Source organism: Aquarana catesbeiana, linkage group LG02 (genome assembly GCF_042186555.1).
Source record: "Aquarana catesbeiana isolate 2022-GZ linkage group LG02, ASM4218655v1, whole genome shotgun sequence".
Lineage (NCBI taxonomy): Eukaryota > Metazoa > Chordata > Amphibia > Anura > Ranidae > Aquarana > Aquarana catesbeiana.
In genome coordinates, this window is record NC_133325.1 from 500,852,547 (window position 1) to 500,872,425 (window position 19,879).

Genomic DNA, 19,879 nt, shown 5'->3' on the forward strand with positions numbered 1-19,879 from the left:
AGATTTGGCGAAGTGCGAGGTCTACGTGTGCTTTGAGGGACCCCTGGGCGCTCACCTTAAGCCCGAGGTAAGGGACAAGATTTGGAAGGGGGAGTATGTGGAAATCTTTTCCTTGCTCCTCCTTGAAAAGTTTAACCTGGAACGGGTAAAACCTGATAAAAGCAAGAAAGAGGAGTAGGAGAAGAGGAGGTATCGCCTTATTCCTCGCACATTTGTCAATTGGTTGCAAGCTTTCGCGATTTTTGGCTAGTGTGATCGGTGAAAAAGCGCCAGAGAATTGTTTGGCTCTTTTTTGTTACCTGGACGCCATTGGTGAGGCCAGTAGAGTTTATGGTGGTGTGGCGTGGCGTGGCTCTGTTATGATGTGCAGTTCTGGCAACGGAAGGCCTTCCGGCCTGCTATTCGCTGGGATCATAAGGATATTGGCCTCTGGATGAAACCGATGACCCCGGCCAGGGTTGGGAATCAGTTTTTTTCCAGGAAGGGCTGGCAGCACCGGTACCTCAGATACATCGGCCTCTAGGAAGAAAGGTGTCTGTTGGCAGTTTAATGACAGTTCCTGCCGATTCAATACGATTTTAAACAAGATACCGGATGCTTTGTCTTGTTTTGCGTGTTGGCACCGGCAGTGGAGTAACATGGGATGCCTTGTCCCCGGTGGCTGTGGAAGATCACATTGGAGTCGCCGCTGGATTGATACGGGATTCCCTGGGTGTCGCGACGTGAGAAGCATTCTCCAGGGCCTGGTGGGAATGGAGTTTGTTGCTGTTGGAGGTAGGGGGGGTGGAGCCCGGGGTGAAGGTATCCTCCTTGCTTCTGTATTTTGTGGTGCATAATTTTGTTTGGGGGGCATCAGCGTCATCTGTGGACTGTAAATTGGCAGGCCTAGCTTTCTGGTTCAAGTTACAGGGTGTTGGGGATTTTACCAAATCCTTCATGGTCAGGGGTATCGCATGGGGTCCCCATACCAGTGACGCTCGGTGTCCTGTGTCTATTTCCATATTGCGGCACGTCTTGGAACGTCTGCAATCCGTTTGTTCTTAAGCTTATGAACAGACATTGTTTCGGGCGGCCTTTTTGCTGGCCTTTTCCAGAGCGATTGGCGAACTGGTCAGCCCCTCAAAACGGATAGCTGGGGGTGTATTATGGGAGGATGTGGTATTTACTGATTCATCGGCACCTATTAGAATACATCATTCCAAAACAGATCAGGGCAGCAGGGGTGTTCAAGTGGAATTGTTCCGTAGCAATACTACAGGTCTTTGTCCAGTTTCTGCTCTGGAACAGTTCTCTTTGGTACGTCCGCATTTAGGAGGTCCCCTGTTGGTGCATGCTGATTTTTCCTGTTTATCCAGGTTTCAATTTGTGGCGGTTTTGTCGGAGGCGAGGCTTGACCCGTTGGAGTATGCGTCTCATTCTTTCCGCATTGGTACGGCCACCGAGGTGTCTCGGTGGGGTTTGAATGACAACGCGGTCAAGCAGATAGGCAGGTGGGAGTTCAATAGATTCCGGCTATACGTCAGGCCTCACTTATTGTAGGCCCTAGGTGTCTGTTATAATTTCCCTTTTTCCGTCTTATTTATTCTCTTTTATTTTGTTTGTCACTTGGTTTTTCATATTGGTGGGTGGTACTGTGGTTTTCTGTTTACTTACAGGTCAGCGATGCCTCGTCTGGATCCTGGGGCAGTCATACGTTTTTTGGGGAGCCAGAAAGGTCGAGATCAGGCCAGAGGCTAGGCAATTAGGCCTCCCCCGGGAGTTAGGCAGTGTCCGATGGATCGGTGTTTGGGGAATGCTGTGGAGTCGGGTGGTCCGAGAGGTTAACCGTTTTGCCAGACTGGACAGGGCTCCAGATATCCTTATACATGCAGGGGGCAATGATTTAGGCATTAGATCCTCTACGGAGCTTATCAGAGATATCAGATTTGATTTTCTCAGGCTTCGTAGTGCTACCCGGGCACTATCATACTCTGGTCGGATATAGTGCCCCCAACGGCATGGCGGGATGCCAGATCAGTGAAAAAGCTTAATAAGGCCAGAGTCAAGGTTAATAAGGAGGTGGGGAAGTTTTTTTGTCAGGAATGTGGGCCTGGTCATCAGACATTTAGATTTGGAGTCTGATACTTGGCAATTCCTGAGAGGTGACGGGGTTCACCTCAACACCATGGGTACTGTCCTGTGGTTTTTTGGGTTGGAGGATGGCTTGCAGCGGGCTTTCTGTGTGTGGCGGGGCACACAGGTGTAAGGCCTTACGCCAGCATCGCTGTGGTGTTTTGGGGTCCTTGACAGCGGTCTAAATCTTGTCATTGGGTAAACGGTAGGGAACCATTTGAGGTATGGTATACTGGGGTGGGAACGATTCACTGCGTAGTGGCTGGGTATTGTTAAGAACCCTGGGTGGCTGATGTCAGTTGGGTTTAGGCCCTGAGTCAGTAGGTTGCGGCTGGGGTGGCAACTCAACTAGATGGTGCCTCAGACACAAAAAATGTTAGGGGTATATGGTACCGTCAAGGATCTCAAAATCAATGTAATTGGATTAGGTCAGTAGTATTATGTTAGTTATTTAAAATAAAGCTTTTTGTTAATAAAAGATCGATTTTGGCCATTTAACCCCACCCCATGTGTTGTGTGGTTCTTATATAAGTAAGGGGGAGGCATTGGTTATAATGAGGGAGCATTTGGTAAGTTGAGTGGTTAGCTCTTAGCTACCCTAGTCAAGAAAGGACCGTAGCTGAGCAGGCATGCATTCAGCAGAGGGGATACATGACAGGGTGGTAAGGGTATCCAGTCAACGGAGGGTTAACATAAGGTATTGTCTTAACCACTTGCTTACTGGGCACCTTAACCCCCCTCCGGCCCAGACCAATTTTCAGCTTTTAGCGCTGTCACTCTTTGAATGACAATTGCGCAGTCATACAACACTGTACCCACATGAAATTTTTATCTTTTTTTCCCCCCACAAATAGAGCTTTCTTTTGGCAGTATTTGATCACCTCTGGGTTTTTTCATTTTTTTTATAAAAAAAAGTGAAAAAGACCTAAATATTTAAAAAAAAAAAACAAAACCGTCTTACCTGTTTGCAAAATTTAATAACAAAATATAATTTTTCTCCTTCATTGATGTAAACTGATGGGCACTGATGGGCACTGATAGGCTGCATTGATGGGCACTGATAAAGCGGCACTGATGGGCACTAATAGGCGGCACTGATGATGTAACATTGGTGGGCACTGATAGGTGGCATTGGAGGGCACTGAGAGGTGGCACTGATAGCTGGCACTGATGGGCACTGATAGGTGGCAGTGATGAGCAATGATGGGTGGCAGTGATGGGCACTGATCGGCACTGGTAGGTGACACTGATAGGCAGCACTGCAGGGTGGCACTGATGAGGCACTTATTGGCACCACTGGTGGGCATTGATAGGTGGCACTCCTGGGCATTGATAGGTGGCACTGATTGCTGGCACTTATGCACTGATTCGTGGCATTGTGTGGGCACTGGCAGGTGGCACTGGAAGGCGGTATTGGTGGGCACCTCCTCCTCTTCAGGACTGATGTCCCTTGCACTGAAGCCAGTGATCGGCTTTTTTTTCTCCTCATGCTGTTAGCGTGAGGAGAAAAAAAAACGATTACCGATCTTCTGTTTATATTATGTGATCAGCTGTCATTGGCTGACAGCTTATCACGTGGTAAACTTACTCCGATCTGTGATCACCCGAGTCTCATTGACTCGGTGATCACAGCGTGCGCCGCGCGCTCCCTGCAGGGGGCACGCGGAGAGCACCCAAAGGGGAGGATGTCTATTGAATGACGGCTACAGCGAGGATCTGAAGGAGTTAAACGAGGCTCTTACCCATTAGCCCTGGAGAAAGGGAGCTGCAGGGAGCTTAGATGGTATTAGTTGCTGGGTAGGTGGGGCTTCAGCAGTTGCAGAGTAGGAATCGGGGGACAAACATCCCTCCCTCCCGCCCCTTTTGTTGTGGTTACGTTGGTTTTTGCGGTTTATTTTCTGTATTGGCGTTTTGGGGTCCTTGACGGCGGTCTAAATCTGGTCATGGGAAACGGTGGGGAACCATCTGAGGTATGGTATCCTCGAGTGGGAACGGTTCACTGCGTAGTGACCGGGTATTGTTAAGAACCCTGGATGACTGATGTCAGTTGGGTTTAGGCCCTGAGTCAGTAGGTTGCGGCTGGAGTGGCAGCTCAGCTAGCTGGATTAGGTCAATATTATTATGTTAGTTATTTAAAATAAAGCTGTTTGGAAATAAAAGGTCGATTTTGGCCATTTAACCCCACCCATGTGTTGTGTGGTTCTTATATAAGTCAGGGGGTGGCATTGGTTATAATGAGGGAGCATTTGGTCAGTTGGGTGGTTAGCTCTTAGCTACCCTAGTCAAGTGGGGGGGATAGAGTAAGCAGTAAGTGAACATGTTGTCCCTAAAGTTATTGTGTTGAAAGCAGAAAAAATGGGCAAGCGTGAGGCACCATTCACATCTAAGCGTCCTGGGCCGTGGGTGGAATCACCGTGATTCTGCCTGCAATCCCGAATCATGGAAAATCATGGGACACCCTTGCAATCCCTGTCACTTCCAATGGTACCCCAATCGCAGTGCAATTTTGCCGCATTTGTCGCCCGAAATGGAACTTCTTTTGGGTGACAGGCATTCTGTTTGCGCAATTTTACCGCGATTCATCAAGCGACAATTACGGCAAAATCACACCACGATTGGGGTGCCATTGGAAGTGACAGGGATTGCAAGGGCGTCCCGCAATTTGCTGTGATTCGGGATTGTGGGCAGAATCGCCTAGATGTGAACAAAGCCTAAAGAATTTGAACGACTTTCACAAGAACCAAATTGTAATGGCTAAAATACTAGGTCAGAGCCTCTCCAAAACTGCAGCTCTTGGGGGATGTTCCTGGTCTACAGTGATCAGGACCTCCCATAAGTGGTCCAAGGAAGGAAAACCAGTGACAGGGTCATTGGCAGCCAAGACTTCTTGATGCACATAGGGAGCAAAAGCTGGCCCGTATAGTCCAATAAAATATAAGAGTTAGTGTAGCTCAAATTGCTGAAAAACCTAACGTTGGCTCTGATGGAAAGGTGTCAGAGCACCCAGAGCATTGCAGTTTGTTGCGTATGGGGCTGTGTAGCTGCAAACCAGTCAAGGTGCCCATACTGACCCGTGTCCACGCCAACATGCCTACAATGGGCATGTGAGCATTAGAACTGAACCACAGAGCAATGGAAGAAGGTGGACTGATCTAATGAATTAAAGAATGGTTTGAGGAACATAACACATTTGATTTGTTGATCTGGCCTCCAAATTCTCCAGATCTCTATCCAATCAAGCATCTGTGGGATGTGCTGGAAAAACAATATAAAAATGTGCCTTTAAGCAAATGACTATATAGATGTGATATGTGCACAATATACTATTTGCCATTCAGAACAATATTCTATTGTTTATAAAAGCAGCGCATTAAATCCTCCTCTATTACATGTCTCAAATCTATGGCTTTCTACACTGAACATCTGTAGAACAAATGAACAATGAGCTTGGTGTGGCCTCCACCAAAAACATAATTGCGAATGTCTGGAATAGGCCAGCAATTAACAGATGACAAAGCATAGTTAGTTCTGTTTTCATAGCTTGTTGAATAATGCATTGTTCCCCACTGAATCAAAGATTATTCCAGTCAGCTGCTGACATCATAGATCAGAGAATGTGGTGAGATTAGACAGGCTTGCAAGGCTTCTTCTAGCTAAAGGCAAATTCAGACAATTTTAATCTTCTAAGGGTTTTATTTTAAACTTACTGGCCAATTATCATGTTAAATGCAGACTAAGCCAAGTCTGCATTCTGACAAAATAATTTTAGATACATGTTTGCCATGGTTTGCCAAAATCTGTGCACATTCAGTACTTCTGTATCCATGTTACAAAATTAATGAACCTCATATACAGTGCCTTGAAAAAGTATTCATACCCCTTGAAATTTTCTAAATTTTATCATGTTACAACCAAAAATATAAATACATTTGTTTGTGATTTTTTGAGATAGACCAACACAAAGTGACACAAAATTGTGAAATGGAAGGAAAATGCTAAATAGATTTTTTTACAAATAAAAATGTAAAAAGTGTGGCATGCATTTGTATTCAGCCCCCCTGAGTCAATACTTTGCAGAACCACCTTTCCTGACAGACTCCATGGCAGCCTACGTATGGGTTAATCCCGCCTCTCATACCTCATAGGACCCCACACCCATAAATCTTTGCATCTAGACAGAGACCATGTTCCTTTTTTGTCCTCCTCCTAGGACCAAGGTAGTCTTACCTTACAAAGTTTTCGGTCCAGTCCTGGTGGTTTGCACGTGAAGATGGCGGTTCAGGCAGTGTCCTTCTTGGAGTCCATTTACCTTAGCTATTAGTGGGGTGGACATGGGCAGTTAATGTGATGCCTTGAAGATCTTACTAGACAGCCATTGGCAGGCAAGCAGCAACATGGCCAATCGTCCCAGCTATTAGCGGGAGGCCCTTTGGTGAGATACTCTGGTCATGCAGTATGAGAAAACTTGGCTCCCAGTTCCAGGCCAGATTGAACGGTGCCGTGGTGGTAATGTATACAAAGTTAATTTTGCTTACATGCAGGTGTGTTTATTATGGTGTTCGTTTGTCCCTCTAGCTCTGTTTTTCTTCTCTGGCCATGGCGGCTGGGACGCATCTGTGCTCCAGCTCGCCGTCTTTCGGCCCGTCTGCGCATGCGCGAGCCACGATCGAGGTCGAGGCTTGGTTGCGCGTGCGCGGTCCGGGAAAAATCCATGATTTTAACTTACTGCCAATACTTTTGTTTTCTTATATGCCTTGTTAATCACTTTCAGTGTCTTTCTGAGCCTTTTTGCCATGGATGTGTCACTGCCCCCCAGTGGCCAACCCTTACACTGCAGGTAGGATGGAATTAATTTTCCTCTGCCTGTTTTTTTTGGGTTTACTAGTCAGGTGCATGTTAACTCTTTCTTTCCCTCAGCCCTTCTAGGTCTGAACACTGGCCTTCGGCACGTGAAGTTAATGACAATTCTAGATCACAAAGTCATCATTCAACGTCAAGTTCTAGACGTCCTAGATCATCTTCCAGACGGTCCACGTCTAGTCGTCATTCTCACCACCATTCCAGCCGCTCTGAAAAGAAAGCATGCTGGGGATGTAGAGCTCAGGTCCCAGAGGGTAAATCTCTCCGTGAGTTATGCTATTCTCGAGCTGTAAAGGAAAGAAGAGCTGGAGACCAACAGGTGGAAGCTCTGGTCAGAAGAGTGGTTCAAGAATCTCTGAACAGGACAGATTGCGTCCGTACAACCAGCCCTCCTGCTGCTCCAGCACCAGTTCCTGACGGTGTCGACTTTGGGATTCCAGGTCCTTCTCGACAAAGTCTCTCTTTAAGTGGTTCCTCGGACAGCGAAGCAGAGGCGGAAGAATGCAGTACAGGATTTGATTTCTCCTTGGTTCCACAGTTGGTTAAAGCGGTTAAAGACGCACTGAGATGGGAAGAGCCAGTAGAAGCACCCTCTAAACAGAGGAAGTACTTCAAGCAGCTCAAGAAAGAACGCCCAAACTTCCCCTTCCTGGGTGAACTTGGAGAAATTATTTCAGATGGATGGAGTAATGGAAAAACTCGCTAATTTCCAAAATAGCGAAAATGTATCCATTCAAAGGTGAGGAGGTAAAGCATCTGGAATCGGCTCCCCTCATTGATGCGGCTTTAATGAGGTTGGTGAAACATGTTACACTCCCTCTGGAAGACACCGTTTCTTTTGAAGATGGTTTAGAGAGGAAGATCGACACTGACCTCAAGCGCATTTATATTTTGGCAGGCATGGCTTTTAAACCAGCCCTGGCTCTTGCAGTTTTGTCTAAAGCTATGGAAGCATGGACGGATCATATGAATGCAGTGTTAGGAAAGGTCTCTGAGTACACGAGCTGAAGCTGGCGTCAGTCTTTTTGGGAGAAGCATCCCTTGTTATTATTCACCTTGTGGCATGGGTCATGCTCTCTTCAGTCACAGCGAAGCGCGCCTTGTGGTTGCGCCGTGGGTTGCGGATCCTGCCTCTAAACAGGCATGGTGTAAAATTCCCTTTGAAGGCTCCTCCCTCTTTGGGAATAAGCTTGACTCTGCCATTACCCATGCTACAGGGGGTAAATCAGGGTTCTTACCCCGGGACTGCTGTCTTTTGGGTCAGAGAAGAAGAAGAAGGCCTGGCCGCGATTTCAGAAAGAACTGGAAGAGAAATCAACCTTCAGGACAGAAATCCTCAAAGTCAGCCTCTTCTGGGGGACGAGAAGTTTCAAAGTCCTTTTGATATAGAGCCTGTCCAGAAGGAGCGAGTCAGGGCTCGTTTACTTTCCAGCACGTCTGGGCAGCCTCGATTCGAGATTACTGGACCGTCAAAACAGTCTCCTCGGGTTATACTTGGGTATTCAGCAATCCACCCTCACACCGGTTTGTTCCCACAGTCCTACCACACTTGGAAGAGAAGAAACAAGTTCTTCTGTCATATACAGACTCACTGATAGCCCAAGGGGCCGCCATTCAGGTACCAACAGAAGAAAGATTTCTAGGGGTTTATTCCCCCCTTTTCATGGTCCTCAAAAAGAATGGCTCCTGGAGGACAGTCATCGACTTGACACACCTGAACTCCTTCATCAAGAAGGAAAAATTCAAGATAGAAACTCTGCTAACAATACATCAGACAATACAACCAGGTGATTGGCTTGTCTCCATAGACCTGAAAGACGCCTACTTTCATGTGCCGATAGCAAAGAAATTCCAGAAGTATCTCCGATTTGCAGTAGACCAGAGGCATCTCCAATTTACATGTCTCCCATTCGGGCTTACAACATCACCTCGAGTGTTTTCAAAGCTCTTATTGGCTGTGGTGGCATTAATCAGGGTCAGAGGTATCCGGTTACACCATTATCTGAACGACCTACTCCTGCTTTCACAAGACAGGAAACAGCTGTTGTCACATCTAGATCAGGTCATCTCTACCCTGACAGAGTTCGGTTGGCTGTTGAACAGGGAGAAAAGTCATCTAGACCCGACACAGTCTTTAATATTCCTCGGAGCCCAATTAGACACGGTGAAGAGCACCATCTCCCTGCCTCTGGAGAAAATTCCGGTGATCCGGGAAAGAATTCATCTCGCAATGTCATCTTCTCTTCTCAGAACCTCACAATGTCTCAAGATAATCGGCACCATGTTAGCCACAGCTCCCATGATGAAATGGGCGCAATGGAAGATGCGGCCCTTTCAGAAGGGTTTTCTCCAACAGTGGGATCCAGGGTCTCGAGACCATCTTGTCCGGATAACCCCTTCCATGTGGGAGAGCCTCCCCTGGTGGCTGCAACGGAAAAATCTCCTCAATTGCCATTCCATAGCACCTGTCTCCTGGATCATGGTGACAACGGATGCCAGCAACAGAGGTTGGAGCGCTCTCTCTCTGACGGAGGTAGCCCAAGGCAAATGGAATTTCCCATCCCAAGGGGTAGTCTCAAATGTTCTGGAGCTTCGAGCTGCCTTCCGTGTTCTTCAAGCTTTTCTCCACTTGACATCAGGGGCCTCAGTCCTCATGAGGCTAGACAATACAACCGCAGTGTCTTATATCAAGAGACAGGGGGGCACCCGTAGTCTCTCCTTACTGAAGGAAGTGAGTCCGATCATGTCCTGGGCCCAGGCCAACTTTACAAATCTGACGGCTGTTTATCTTCCAGGAATTCAGAATGTCCAGGCAGACTTCCTTTCACGGGTCACTCTGGACAACAACAAATGGTCTCTCCACACCAAAGTTTTCAACTGGGTCCTGTCTCTGGGAATGATGCTGGAGGTAGATCTGTTTGCATCCCCTTGCAACTTCAAACTGAAGAAATATTACACGAGATGTCGTTGTCCCCAGGCCTTCGGAGTGGATGCCCTGACGGACCAGTGGAGATTCCACAGGGCTTATGCCTTTCCCCCAGTTCCAGTCATTCTCCGATTTCTATCGAGGCTCAGGTGGGAAGAAGCTGAAGTAGTGGCAATTGTTCCGTATTGGCCCAACAGGCCATGGTTTCCTCTCCTAATTCAGCTCAGTTACCGGGATCCGGTTCCTCTCCCTTCCAGACCAGATCTCCTGTTGCAGGGAACGTCTCTTCACCCATGCCCATCTCATCTCCACCTGGAAGCGCTAGGATGTCCAAGTACAGCTATTGCTACATTGCTGAATGCCAGAAGAGCGGGCACTAACAGAGTTTACCAAAGAATTTGGTCGAAGTTTGCGGACTACGTTGTCTCCACTAATGGTTCCTGTAATGACCCAAAGATACAGGATATTCCGGGTTTTCTACAAACAGGCCTGGATCTGTCCTTATCGGTTAGTTCTTTATGAGTTCAGGTTTCTGCAATCTCTGCCTTCACAGGCGTATCATGGGCCAGACACCCTCTTACTAGGCAGTTCTTCAGAGGAGCAATAAGGCTCAGACCTCAAAGAAAACCGAGATTCTCCAAGTGGGATCTTCCTCTTGTCTTGGATTTTTTCTCAGGAAGAGAAATACAACATATGGATCAGTCATCTATTAAAGAACTTTCTCTCAAAGTGGTCTTTCTGGTAGCCATAACATCGGCTAAGAGGGTCTCCGAAATTGATTCCTTAGGATTCAGAGAACCATTCCTTACTTTCTTGCCAAATCGAGTAGTCTTGATTCCTATGTTAGGTTCAAATCCCAAAGTAACAACTGTCTTCCATGAGAATCAGGAGATTGTTCTTCCTACGTTCAGGTCTACTGAGGACTCTAATATTCATCCTCCTAGATGTTGGAGAAGTTCTAAAACAAAATTTAGAAGCCACAGCTTCTTTTCACCAGTCTGATCACCTGTTTGTTCTCTTCCATGGTAAAAACAAAGGATTGCTTGCTTCCTCTAGAACCATCGCAGCATGGATTGTTCAGGCCATTCAGTGGGCTTATAAGTCTAAGGGTTTGGCTCCTCCGGAGGCAGTGACCGCTCATTCTACCAGGAGTGTTTCTACATCGTGGGCAGCATCCCGTCATGTATCTCCGGAAGTAATCTGCAAAGCGGCCTCATGGTCATCGATTAACCCATATATGACACACTATTGCGTAGAACCGGCTTCTTTGTCTTCGGTTAATTTTGGTTTGCACATATTATCTGTTGATGGTGCCAATTAAACCTTTTTTTCTTTAACCAGCAATTGCCCACCCGGGTGTGTATAGCTAGTTATTTCCCATACGTAGGCTGACATAGAGTCTGTCAGGAAAACTGAAAATTTATATCAAATACTTACCGTAATTTTCCTTTCCTGATGGACTCCATGGCAGCAGGAGTTCCCTCCCATTTGCTGGAGTAGGCTAAGTTACGGAACACGGTCTCTGTCTAGATGCAAAGATTTATGGGAGTGGGGTCCTATGAGGTATGAGAGGCAGGATTAACTCATACGTAGGCTGCCATGGAGTCCATCAGGAAAGGAAAATTACGGTAAGTATTTGATATAAATTTTCTGTTTTCGCTGCAATTATAGCTGCAAGTCTTTCAGATTGTCAGATTAGATGCAGAGCGTCTGTGAACAGCAATTTGCAAGTCTTGCCACAGATTCTCAATTGTATTTAGGTCTGGACTTTGACTTCGCCATTCTAAAACATGAATATGCTTTAATCTAAACCATTCCATTGTAGCTCTTGCTGTATGTTTAGGGTCATTGTCCTGCTGGAAGGTGAACCTCCGCTAGGGTTGCCACCTCATCCATTTAAACCTGAACACATATGAATTACACAGGTTCTGAGGCTAATTTAATGCAGATAATGCACCAAGTGAGTTTAATTACCACCTTAATCAGCCACAAAACTTGTGTAATTAATATGTGTTCAGTTTTAAAGGGATGAGGTGGCAACCTTAACCTCCGCCCCATTCTCAAGTATTTTGCAGACTCTAATGCCGTGTACACACGAACAGACTTAACTCCGAAGGACTTTTTGACGGACTTTCGACGGAGTTCCGATGCAACGGACTTGCCTACACACAATTACACCAAAGTCCGACTGATTCGAACGTGATGACGTACGACCGGGCTAGAATAAGGAAGTTCATAGCCAGTAGTCAAATACCTGCCCTGGTGTCGTTGTTCGTCCGTCAGACTAGCATACAGACGAACTGATTTTTCGACTGGACTTGAATCCGTCGGAAAGATGTGAAACATGTTCTATTTCTAAAGTCCGTCTGATTTTTCGACAGCAAAGGTCCGATGAAGCCCACACACGATTGAATTGTCCGGCGGATTCGTTCCGTGGGACCTTTGCTGTCAAAGTCCGGTCATGTGTACACGGCATAACAGGTTTTCTTCTAAGATTGCCCTGTATTTGGCTCCATCCATCTTCCCATCAACTCTGACCAGCTTCCCTGTCCCTGCTGAAGAAAAGCATCTCCACTACACCATGTTTCACGGTGGGGGTGGTGTGTTCAGATGGATGTGGAGTGTTAGTTTTCCTCCACACATAGTGTTTTGCTTTTAGGCCAAAATGTTAAATCAACTTGTATCTCATCTGACCAGAGCACCTTCTTTCACATGTTTACTGTGTCCCCCACATGGCTTCTCACAAACTGCAAATGGGACTTCTTATGGCTTTCTTTCAACAATGGCTTTCTTCTTGCCACTCTTCCATAAAGACCAGATTTGTGGAGTGCACAACTAATAGTTGTCCTGTGGACAGATTCTCCCGCCTGAGGTGTGGATGTCTGCAGCTCCTCCAGAGTTACCATGGGTCTCTTGGCTGCTTCTCTGAATAATGCTCTGCTTGCCCGGCCTGTCAGTTTAGGTGGACGGCCATGTCTTGGTAGGTTTGCAGTTGTGCCATACTCTTTCCGATTTCGGATGATGGATTGAACAGTGCTCCGTGAGATGTTCAAAGCTTCGGATATTTTTTTAAACCTTACCCTGCTTTAAACTTCTCCACAACTTTATCCCTGACCTGTCTGGTGTGTTCCTTGGCCTTCATGATGGTGTTTGTTCACTAACGTTCTCTAACAAACCTCTGAGGGCTTCACAGAACAGCTGTATTTATACTGAGGTTAAATTACACACAGGTGGACTCTATTTACTAATTAGGTGACTTCTGAAGACAATTAGTTCCACTAGATTTTAGTTAGGGGTATCAGAGTAAAGGAGCTGAATACAAATGCATGACACACTTTTCACATATTTATTTATTTGTAAAAAATGTTGAAAACTATTTATCATTTTCCTTCCACGTCACAATTATGTGGCATTTTTTGTTGGTCTGTCACATAAAATCCCAATAAAATAAATTTATGTTTTTGGTTATAACAAGACAAAATGTGGAAAATTTCAAAGGGTATGAATACTTTTTCAAGGCACTGTATTTTAAACAAAATGTTCTTGTTGCCCATTACAGTTAGATATTTAACTGATTCCTAAATGGGAGTTGCAAAGTGACACTTGTAATATGACTGGTTGTAGGCAGGTGCCAATGGTGTGTCTTTATTTTGTTATTTTATGCCAGTGTTAAAGTAGTTGTAAAGGCTGATGGTTCTTTACCTTCATGTATTCTATGCATGAAGGTAAAAAACCTGTGTGCTGCTCCCCCCACAGCCCCCCCAATATCTACCTGAACCCCCTCTCGATCCAGCGATGAGTACCAGAGCCTCGGCTATTCCAGGACTACCTCTCCTCATTGACTGAAACAGCAGCTCACGGCCAGTAAGCTAATGAGGAGAGAATAGGAGGGGGGGGGGGGTCTTTGTGTCTTATGGATGCATAGAGCAGGGCTCGGGAACAAACATGCACTTGGGAGCACTGGTCGTGAAGGAGGAGTCAGGAGCGCTGGCTGGGGGATCCCAGAAGAAGAGGATCGGGTTGCTCTCTGCAAAACCATTACACAGAGCAGGTAAGTGTAACATGTTTGTTATTAAAAAAAAAAGAAGCTAATACCACTTTAAAGGGGTTATAAAGGCAGAAGGTTTTTTATCTTAATGCGTTAAGATAAAAAGCCTTCTGTGTGCAGCAGCCCCCCTAACACTTACCTGAGGTCCCTCTCTGTCCAGCTATTATTATTATTATTATTTTTATTATACAGGATTTATATAGTGCCAGCAGCTTACATAGCGCTTTACAGCCATGTTCACCAGAGTCTGAGCCGTCCGAGATTCACCCTCCCTGATTGGCTGAGACACAGCCAGGGCGCCATTGGCTCCCGCTGCTGCCAATCAGGGGAGAGAGGGGGCAGGGCCAGGTCAGGGCTCTGTGTCTGAATAGACACAGGGAACTATAACTCAGCCCAGGTGCCCCCATAGCAAGCTGCTTGCTGTGGGGTCATATGATAGGAGGGAGGGGCCAGGAACACAGAAGAGGGACCCGAGAAGAGGAGGATCTGGGCTGCTCTGTGCAAGTCCAGGGCAACAGAGCAGGTAAGTATAACATGTTTGTTATTTTGTTAGGAAAAAAAACGAGCCTTTACAATCACTTTAAGTATATTGGTACATTGTTCCTTTTAATATTTTGACTGATTGCTGCAGGGGTTGTATCATGTGTGACTTTTTGTGTCACATCCTGCCTGTTCTCGGGTATGTATACATCTACAGCCTGGGGTTGTTGTATCATGGGAGTTCATCTGTCAGGGCATACTGCTGCTATGTGATTTTTTTTCTCTGATGCCGCTACCCCCAAATAGGCCCATCTTTTGGGACTCCAGTTGATATGGGCTTTTTGGTTGCTATGGACTTTATCCATCCCGGGTATGGACACTATGTGTTGTGTACACCTTCTTCTTGTGTGAAACCATCAGAGACAGTGTTATGCTACAGCAGCACAGCCAGTTCTACCTCAGCCAAATTATGCAAACCAACTGTACATGTATGTGAAGATTGATGTGAGATATACCTTTAATTCTCAAGGTCATTAGTAAAAGGAACTTTAACCACTTCAAGTCTGGACACTTTCAACCCCTTCCAGCCTAGACCATTTTGTAACTTTCAGCGCTGTCACACTTTGAATGACAATTACTCAGTCATGCAACACTGTACCCAAATGTAATTTGTATATTTTTTTTAAACAGATGGAGCTTTCTTTTGGTGTTTAATTTGATTTTTTTGCTCTAAAAATTTAGCCCTAACCTTTACTATGACAGCCAAGGTTCTATTCCCACTAGTGCAGCAAACAGATAAACAGCAACTTCATACTTCTGAGTCCAAGAAACAGTCTGGAAGGGTCAGTGGCGTAGCGTGGGTTGTCAGCACCCGGGGCAAGGCAAGTAATTTGCGCCCCCCCCCCAACCTGCGGACTTTTAGCTATCCCTGAGTCCCTTCAAATACAATAGTACTGACCTACCTGATTTCTATACTGACCACTACACTGAGAACTACACTACATTGTCCACTACACTGACCACTATACTATACTGACCACTATATTACACTGACCACTACACTGACCACCATACTACACTGTCCACTATACTGACCACTATACTACACTACACTGTCCACTATACTACACTACACTTGACCACCATACTACACTGTCCACTATACTGACCACCATACTACACTGACCACTATACTACACTGTCCACTATACTACATTATACTGACCACCATACTACACTGACCACCATACTACACTGTCCACTATACTACATTATACTGACCACCATACTACACTGACCACCATACTACACTGACCACCATACTACACTGTCCACTATACTACACTACACTGTCCACTATACTACACTGTCCACTATACTACATTACACTGTCCACTATACTACACTACACTTGACCACCATACTACACTGTCCACTATACTACACTATACTGACCACCATACTACACTGTCCACTATACTACACTATACTGACCACCATACTACACTGTCCACTATACTACACTATACTGACCACCATACTACACTGTCCACTATACTGACCACCATACTACACTGACCACTATACTACACTGTCCACTATACTACATTATACTGACCACTATACTACACTGACCACCATACTACACTGACCACCATACTACACTATACTGACCACTATACTACACTGTCCTCCATACTACACTGACCACTACACTACACTGACCACTACACTACACTGACCACTACACTGACCACTATACTGACCACCATACTACACTGACCACTATACTACACTATACTGACCACCATACTACACTGTCCACTATACTACACTGACCACCATACTACACTACACTGACCACTATACTACACTGACCTCCATACTAAACTACACTATACTGACCACTATGCTAACCACTATACTACACTATATACTGTCCACTACACTGCCCCCCATAGTGACACTACACTGCCCCCCATAGTGACACTACACTGACCTCCATAGTGACACTACACTGACCTCCATAGTGACACTACACTGCCCCCCATAGTGACACTACACTGCCCCCCATAGTGACACTACACTGACCTCCATAGTGACACTACACTGCCCCCCATAGTGACACTACACTGACCTCCATAGTGACACTACACTGACCTCCATAGTGACACTACACTGACCTCCATAGTGACACTACACTGCCCCCCATAGGGACACTACACTGACCTCCATAGTGACACTACACTGCCCCCCATAGTGACACTACACTGACCCTCATAGTGACACTACACTGACCTCCATAGTGACACTACACTGACCTCCATAGTGACACTACACTGACCTCCATAGTGACACTACACTGCCCCCCATAGTGACACTACACTGACCTCCATAGTGACACTACACTGACCTCCATAGTGACACTACACTGACCTCCATAGTGACACTACACTGCCCCCCATAGTGACACTACACTGACCTCCATAGTGACACTACACTGCCCCCCCATAGTGACACTACACTGACCTCCATAGTGACACTACACTGACCTCCATAGTGACACTACACTGCCCCCCATAGTGACACTACACTGACCTCCATAGTGACACTACACTGACCTCCATAGTGACACTACACTGCCCCCCATAGTGGCACTACACTGCCCCCCATAGTGACACTACACTGACCCCCATAGTGACACTACACTGACCTCCATAGTGACACTACACTGACCTCCATAGTGACACTACACTGCCCCCCATAGTGACACTACACTGACCTCCATAGTGACACTACACTGCCCCCCATAGTGACACTACACTGACCTCCATAGTGACACTACACTGACCTCCATAGTGACACTACACTGCCCCCCATAGTGACACTACACTGCCCCCCATAGTGACACTACACTGCCCCCCATAGTGACACTACACTGCCCCCCATAGTGACACTACACTGACCTCCATAGTGACACTACACTGACCCCCATAGTGACACTACACTGACCTCCATAGTGACACTACACTGACCTCCATAGTGACACTACACTGACCTCCATAGTGACACTACACTGCCCCCCATAGTGACACTACACTGCCCCCCATAGTGACACTACACTGCCCCCCATAGTGACACTACACTGACCTCCATAGTGACACTACACTGACCCCCATAGTGACACTACACTGACCTCCATAGCGACACTACACTGACCTCCATAGCGACACTACACTGCCCCCCATAGTGACACTACACTGCCCTCCATAGTGATACTACACTGACCTCCATAGTGACACTACACTGACCTCCATAGTGACACTACACTGCCCCCCATAGTGACACTACACTGCCCCCCATAGTGACACTACACTGCCCCCCATAGTGACACTACACTGACCTCCATAGTGACACTACACTGACCTCCATAGTGACACTACACTGACCTCCATAGTGACACTACACTGCCCCCCATAGTGACACTACACTGACCTCCATAGTGACACTACACTGCCCCCCATAGTGACACTACACTGACCTCCATAGTGACACTACACTGACCTCCATAGTGACACTATACTGCCCCCCATAGTGACACTACACTGACCTCCATAGTGACACTACACTGCCCCCCATAGTGACACTACACTGACCTCCATAGTGACACTACACTGCCCCCCATAGTGACACTACACTGCCCCCCATAGTGACACTACACTGCCCCCCATAGTGACACTACACTGACCTCCATAGTGACACTACACTGACCTCCATAGTGACACTACACTGCCCCCCATAGTGACACTACACTGACCTCCATAGTGACACTACACTGCCCCCCATAGTGACACTACACTGACCTCCATAGTGACACTACACTGACCTCCATAGTGACACTATACTGCCCCCCCATAGTGACACTACACTGCCCCCCCCATAGTGACACTACACTGCCCCCCCCATAGTGACACTACACTGCCCCCCCCATAGTGACACTACACTGCCCCCCATAGTGACACTACACTGACCTCCATAGTGACACTACACTGACCTCCATAGTGACACTACACTGCCCCCCATAGTGAAACTACACTGCCCCCCATAGTGACACTACACTGCCCCCCATAGTGACACTACACTGACCTCCATAGTGACACTACACTGACCTCCATAGTGACACTACACTGACCTCCATACTATACTACACTACATTGTCCTGCCTACAGTCTCTCTCTGTCGCCCCCCTCCCTCCCTCCCCCTCCCAGTAACAAGACTCTCACTTACCTTCTTATCCTGGCTGCATCGATCCGGATGAGGAGGAGAACACAGCGGCGGCTCACTTTCTTCTCTCCCGTGCGCTCTGCTTGCTGCCATGTTCAGTATCCAGCGCCCTGTGATTGGGTGTATGGGGGTCATGTGCGGAGGCGGGGCGCCTCACATGACCCCCATACACCCAATCACAGGGCGCCGGACACTTAACATGGCGGCCGGAGCCCCGGGACACAAAATTAGAAATTAGGAGGAGGCAGCCAGTGACACATACTGGCGCCCCCCTAAATATCGCGCCCGGGGCCACGGCACCCCCTGCACCCCCCACGCTACGCCACTGGGAAGGGTTGCCTTGTTTTAATTTTATTGCAGCAATAACTTGGACAGGGTTCAAGGAGCTGCAGGATACTCCACATTGCTAACAGGAACAATGAGGACACTAGTGCTTATAGTATCTTTGCAGAACAGTCCTTTAAATAGTGAACAATAAGTGGACAGCACAGGGCCACCAATAGCAATGACCCAGGCCAGGCAAGCCTTGTACTTTGTGCAATAGGGGTAACCAGAACAACAGTCACTGAAATCCTACGCCTTTGGGTCAGTACTCAGTGTCCCTAGCTTGGAACGTTTGTGAACTCCCAAGGCAGATCTTCAGTGAAACCCTTCTTAGGGTTTGTGGCTGAGCAGGCCTTCTCAGCTTGGCTGGGATCCTAATGACCAGGCTGGACCTTTATCAGGACAACCAGGAAGGCAGGCAGCCCTCCTGGCTGGGAATCTCTTCTCTAGGGATGGTAAAATCCTGCTCTGGTCTTCCAGACTATTTATACACTTCCTAGCCACCATCTGGACACACCTCTCTAGGGATTGGCAGGGGTTGCATAAATATTTAGGTTACCTATTTGACTCTCCCACCCACTATAGTCTGGAGATCTCCAGAAAACAGGGGGAAGTCAAATCTGCAGCCTACAGAAACCAGAGCAGCCCAAAAGAATCACTCACTCTGCTCTGCTAATTACAGGAGAGACAAAAACAAAAACAAAAAAAGTTTTACTTAGTTTATGTTATAAAATGTTTAAATAAATAATAAAAATTACTATTATACAGGATTTATACAGTGCCAGCAGTTTGTGCAGTGCTTTACAATATAAAGGGAAACAATACAGCAACAATACAATTAAAAA